This window comes from Micropterus dolomieu, linkage group LG13, assembly GCF_021292245.1.
Source record: "Micropterus dolomieu isolate WLL.071019.BEF.003 ecotype Adirondacks linkage group LG13, ASM2129224v1, whole genome shotgun sequence".
In the NCBI taxonomy this organism is placed as follows: domain Eukaryota; kingdom Metazoa; phylum Chordata; class Actinopteri; order Centrarchiformes; family Centrarchidae; genus Micropterus; species Micropterus dolomieu.
The window spans coordinates 10,262,276-10,268,275 of NC_060162.1; positions in this window are offsets into that span (position 1 = coordinate 10,262,276).

The following is a 6,000-nucleotide window of genomic DNA, read 5'->3' on the forward strand; positions in this document are numbered from 1 at the left end:
CGAGGTAACCATGGCTACGGCCATGTGTAACTGGCGCGATCCCGTTAAACTGTCGCGGTCGTTCTCGTCTCACGCACACGCCCGCCCGCTGCCAGAGTTGAAATGTCAAACTTTTTCCTACAGTTTATGAACAGATAGAGACTGATCAGCTGTTTGAGTTTCCTGAAGAATATAAGTGTTTCTTTAACAGTCAGGCCACCAGGTCTTAAACAGGCAACAACCTTTGCTGCTGTCTCTGTATTAACTTCAACTGAACTAATTTGAAAGTTAGTAGTTACATTATTTAGTTATAGACTGAATTATTTCATGTTGCACATTTAGCTGTTGAAGTTTGGTAAAAATGAATACAAAATAATAATTATTATAGAAAGGTTGCGATGGTGCAGTGGATTAGACCCTTGTCTTTGATTCCCACTGCAACACATCCATTAAATAAGTTATTGTCATGGGTCCTGCTTTACCTTCCATGTTACAGCCGCCCCCAGTTTAATCAGGGTATTGGGGTGGTCTCAGTATATTTTCCTGCTTTTTTGCCCTTTGCCAATCACATACCTGATTAAGCCACGTTTTATGTGTGGTGATGGAGTCAATTTAAAGTTAGCTGCACTTAACAATTATTTGATGTGTTGTTTTTTTCTTTTATTGCCAGAAACCGAAGAAGAAAGACGAGGTAGTACGATGTGGTCACCACTGGCATCTTGTCAGAGGAGGGTAAAAAGAAGGAGAAGTAGGAAAGCAACACAGAAAATAAACCAAAAACAATAGAATATACTTTTTATATTTCCCCTTACATGCCTTGTTGTTTATGTGTAAATACTGGCTTTATTCTGGATTTGATGTTCATAAATAAAAGGTTTGTCACAGATAAATCAGATGATTGTGAGAGTCATCCTTTTTTTCATTAAAGCTAAAGTAGGCTAGTTGCCTTTACATCCGAAGGTCTAAAGATCTGTTGATCTTAACTGAGGGCAGTTCATTCATTGTAGACATTGACAATGAACTTCAGTAGTCTATGTAGCTGTTCACAAATATTGTACAGTATGTAGCCTAAGGAACAATCCTTGTCTTAAAGCAGACGAAGACCATTGAACTGGTCACCTTAGCCATCATCGCAACAATTGCCCCCCCTGAGAAATTTGGCAGGAGCCGCCACTAATAGTGTCTCACAGCGAGGGGGACAGACAGCAGCACACAGATTGTCAGGTGTCATGATATTGTCTTACTACTTTGCTGCGACTGTCAACCGTTTGTGTTAATACATTGACTAGACACTGACCAACAACATTTATATTTTAATGTAGGCTATTGATTACAATTTTGCTAGAGACAACTCAGAAGTCACGGACAAGCCCTGAAGCTGTGAGCATCTCTCTCTCTCTTTCTCTCGCTCTCTCTCTCTCGTACTCGGAGGCAGGGTCAGTAACGGCGGGGGGTCATGTGAACTTAAAATAAAATGTAGCAATATTATTGCGAGTAGCCTCCGCTCTTACCCATAGCGCTTATCCACTGCATATTAACATGGAAAATATTTTGGTTGTTAGGCTACATTCTATTGGGCTACAGTCAAAACATCCGAGGCTAAAGCCTCGGCCCAGTGTCACAATAGAAAATCACCCAATGGGCCGGTGGTTGGCCCATTTAAAAAAAAATATATATATATAAATATATAAATAATTTATGTTACACCGGCTGCCCGGTATGCCAGATTACCAATCCAGCCCTGGCTGTTGTCAGAGTTACACATTGAAGGATAAACGTGGAAACTACTTGAGTAACTTCTTTATCAAACAACGAGAATGTCAAGATGTCATTCTAGCTTCAATTTCCAGCAGCACTGATGTGGAGATAACCTTTAAAAACACCAAGGTGCAGCTGCTTCTTTATGAGCAGGTATGTAATTGGAAAATGGCATTGTCTGCTTTCTGTTATTGACACCTTTATGGACATGGAGGAACACAAATTCATTACATTTTTCTTCAAAGAAAAATATGAGTGGGATTTTGAGAACTGCCTCAGTTTTGTGTTTAGTTCTAATTAGCAAAGGTTAGCATGCTAGCACGCTAAATTAAGATGTTATGCCTGCTAAACACATAGACAGTATATTACTGGACGAAGCAACCCCACAGTTTTGAATGTAGAGCAATGAAGCCAGTTTTGGGCCAATAAAATACTACTACAGGGCTACTTCTTGTTGGCACCAGTGTCTACTGCGTATGATTGCGCAGCATAAACGTGGTTTAATGACATAGAGCAACAGCAGAAACACTGTAATTCTGGTAGCTGCATAGCTGCACTATGCTGCATCAACAAAAAGTTACAGGCTCAGTGTGTTTGTCTGACTCTGATCATGACTGTTTAATCAGCCCACCTATGAGGCTCACATACCAAACACCAACTGTCTGTCCGTTAAACAGCTGCCCTGGTAAAGTTACAACTTGCTGTTTTTTATTTTGTACAAATTAAACAAGTAACCTATTCATTCGTGAGCTTTAGAGGTGCTGATAGGCAGCTTTTGCTACTTTTGGAAAGAGCCAGACGAGTGGTTTTCCACCTGCTTCCAGTCTTTATACTAAACACATGTAGCTTTATATTAAACATACAGATATGAAATTGTTATTGATCTTCTCAGCAAGAAGTAAAATGTGTAATGATTGCTTTAAGTTTCTGACTTTATTTTCTGTGTTATCTGATGATCATATCATTTATGCCTCCAAACATCAACACTTCATTACGGAAGTTCACAATCCAACCCAACGGAGAGATGATAGAGAGATTTGCATAGTTTGTTGTTGCATCATGCAGCTTTCCAGACAGGGCTGAGGGGAAAACCTTGTCTAATCATCTATTGCCTGTGATTGCATATCACAAGCCTAGGGACCCTTCCTCAGATGTTTGTGTTGTGGCATAGACAGACGTTTTCACGTGAACATTGTGCAGAAGCTTAGCAGTTAATAATAATGTTAAATTAAGGTGAGGATGCTGCTTTTCTCTCTTCATCATTGTAAATTTGTGTTTTGTAATATTGGTAGGACAAAACAAGCGTAAGTAAAATGTTGACACATGCTGATGAGCTGATTCTTGTGCTTCTGTAAAGCAGGGCGAGAGGCAGTGGTGGAGGAAGTATTCTCACATCCCTTACCATGCTGTAGAAATACCTGAAATCACAATGTTACCTAAAGGATAAGGCTGGCAATATTCTATATTGTTTTGTATCAACAAATTTGATTAAAAGACCAAAACCAGCCCTTTATTAGTCCGTCTCTCAATACTCTGTGACTTCCCAACTCTGTCTGTAGCCACTCATTGGTTCCTGGACTTTTAAGACAAGGTCACAAAACAGACTTTATTTTGTTTTTAAAAACTAAACACTATCCTAAAACAGAGGTGCCTTGTAGTTGCTTTGCAAATGTTACTCAAACAGGAGGAAATAGTGCATTTGTTGGGGACTATATTTAGCTGCAGACTAGTACATATTTACTGCTCTGGTGAGTATTTACAGCAGTAGAGCAGTGTACTATGTCGTAATGAGTAAAAATGAATTACAGTGGCTGTAGTCTTTTTAAAAAAGGAACTTCTCTCTCAGAGTGACGGTGTCTCATTGATCTGTTTTTAATAGTTTTTGGACAACAGTACTATCGCACATAAGACTAAGGCTGCACAGATGAGGCCTGTTAGTGGATCAATTAATTGTTGATTTTGGACTTTTCAAGGTATTTGTTGACAATAAGCAAATAATATCACCAGACATATCATTTAGGTAAAAGTACACAAGTATTACTACTTAAAATATCAAAAGTACGGTAAAAGTATTTGTTGAAAAATGGCTCCTGTCAGTATTACATTATTAGCTACAAATTACATTGGATTATTATTAGTATTATTGATGCATTAATGTGCAAGCAGCATTTTATGTTGCAGCTGGTTGAGGTCGAGTTGATGTTAACTAACGTACTGTTGGGTAGACTAAGCTATAGCAATGCATTGTGTTTTTTAAGGTCATGTATCTTGTATAAAATAACTTAATCTGTATTGTAACTACAACTGTTAAGTAAATGGAGTAAAAATTGCAATATTTCCCTCTGAGATATAGAGGAGAAGCATAAGTAGCATAAAATGGAAATAAAACAAATATAGTACAAGGGCTTCAATGTTGGAAGAAGTATACAGATCCTAAACTTAAGTAAAATACCAATATAACTATGTAAAAATACTCAAGTACAAGTACATTAAAGTCCTGCATTAAAAAGCCTACTTGTGTAAAAGAACAGAAGTGTTCTTAAAGTATCAAAAGTAAAAGTAGTTGTTCTGCAGAAAAATGTCCAGTTAGACTGATATACTGATATGTTTTACTGATTGAGGTGGAGCTGATTGTAACTACTTTATATGCAGTTAGCTGGTTTTGTCCAGAGGTTTCTAGTCTGGGGGTCAGCCCACTCCAAAGAGTCACAAGATAAATCTGAGGGGTCGTGAGATGATTAATGGAGAGGAAAGAAGAACAAACTAAGTTCTGCTACTTAAATCTGGATTCATTTTTTGGACCTGGGCCTCATCAACTTGAAACTATCTTTGGTGTAACTGCTGATAACCCATACATATCTGAAACATAACTACAGTTCTCCAAGTAGCTTTTTTGTAAGGTGTCACAAGACAGATAAATACAACTGTCAAATAAAAGTAATGGAGTAAAAGGTACAATATTTCCCTCTAAAATGTAGTAGAGTAGAAGTATAAAGTATCATGAAATGGAAGGTAAAGTAAAGTATAATAACCTTAAAAAAGTACTTACTGTCCACCACTGGAGATAGGTCAGGATTGGTGTTTCTTGACTTGCTATTTTCTGTGTCTGCCTTTTGAGTATATTTGTATTGCGGTTGTTCTTCTAGCTGTCCTGACTTTGCAAATTAGACACAATTGGATCACTCCAGGCTGTCCTGTCACGCTGCTTAGCACTGATTTGTACTCCACATTTACTCCGTTGGTTTTAATATGAACATACAGAAAAATTATCATTCAGCACTATACAGCGACCACTCCACTACAAGAAAACTAGGACAGAAAATTGTTGAAGTAACATCACAAAGATTTGGAGTGAATGAAAGACAAAGAGCGTTGTATGTCTCTCACTGCTCACACACTGTGTATCTGTGTGATTGATTCCTAATGATATTCTTGTGATTCTTGTGAATATTCTTGGTGCCGGTCTGCTGACTCTGAGAACGATGGGCACCTGACCTTTCAAGGAAATGAAGTTCACAGTGAGGAGCTAGTCGTAAATGTCTTCTTGAATGTTGGTTTAAGGTCAAAGCATTGTGTTATGTGTATGGCCTCACCTCAGCCTAAGAGCAGCAAGTTAGTCACGGATGAGCACACCAAATTTGAGAGGACTAATGAAAATAATTCCAGCAAGTTAGATAAAAAGTGTTGTTTTTTTTTTTTAACCTTATAACTAATAGTTTATGGTATAGGCTGTTCTTACAGATCTTATATTTAAATACAACATCCTCATTGCTTTAAGATGTTTCTTTGCATCAGCTCACACACAAAAAAATCTAAATTTCGCTCAAAGAAGCGCCTAATGATCTGATGACACATGCATTAAGTAACAAAAAGCAAAAACTACTCAGCTCAGACAATCTTTTTGTTACGGGGTGTGGTGTGTGGACAGAGAGGACCCAAATGCAGCACTCAGAAGGAAGGAGGTTTATTGGAGGAAAAAGGGTGAGAGGGACTGGAGGGAGAGGAGGACGTCGGGGAAGTACAGGCACGGGGAACCAAGGAGACAGGGGGCCAGAGAGCCGGGGAACACAGGGGCCGAGGAAGCGTGGAGAGGCGGGGGAACAGGGAGGACGCCGTGAGGGAAGTCCAAAGAGGAGTGGGCCAGTGGATGAGCCCAGCCGAACGGAGGACGAGGGTGAGTGTACCTGGGAGGAAAACAGACAGAGGGACAAGGTTAGGGAAGACAGCAACAAGGTACAGGGTAAACGTGAAAAAACAAGAAAC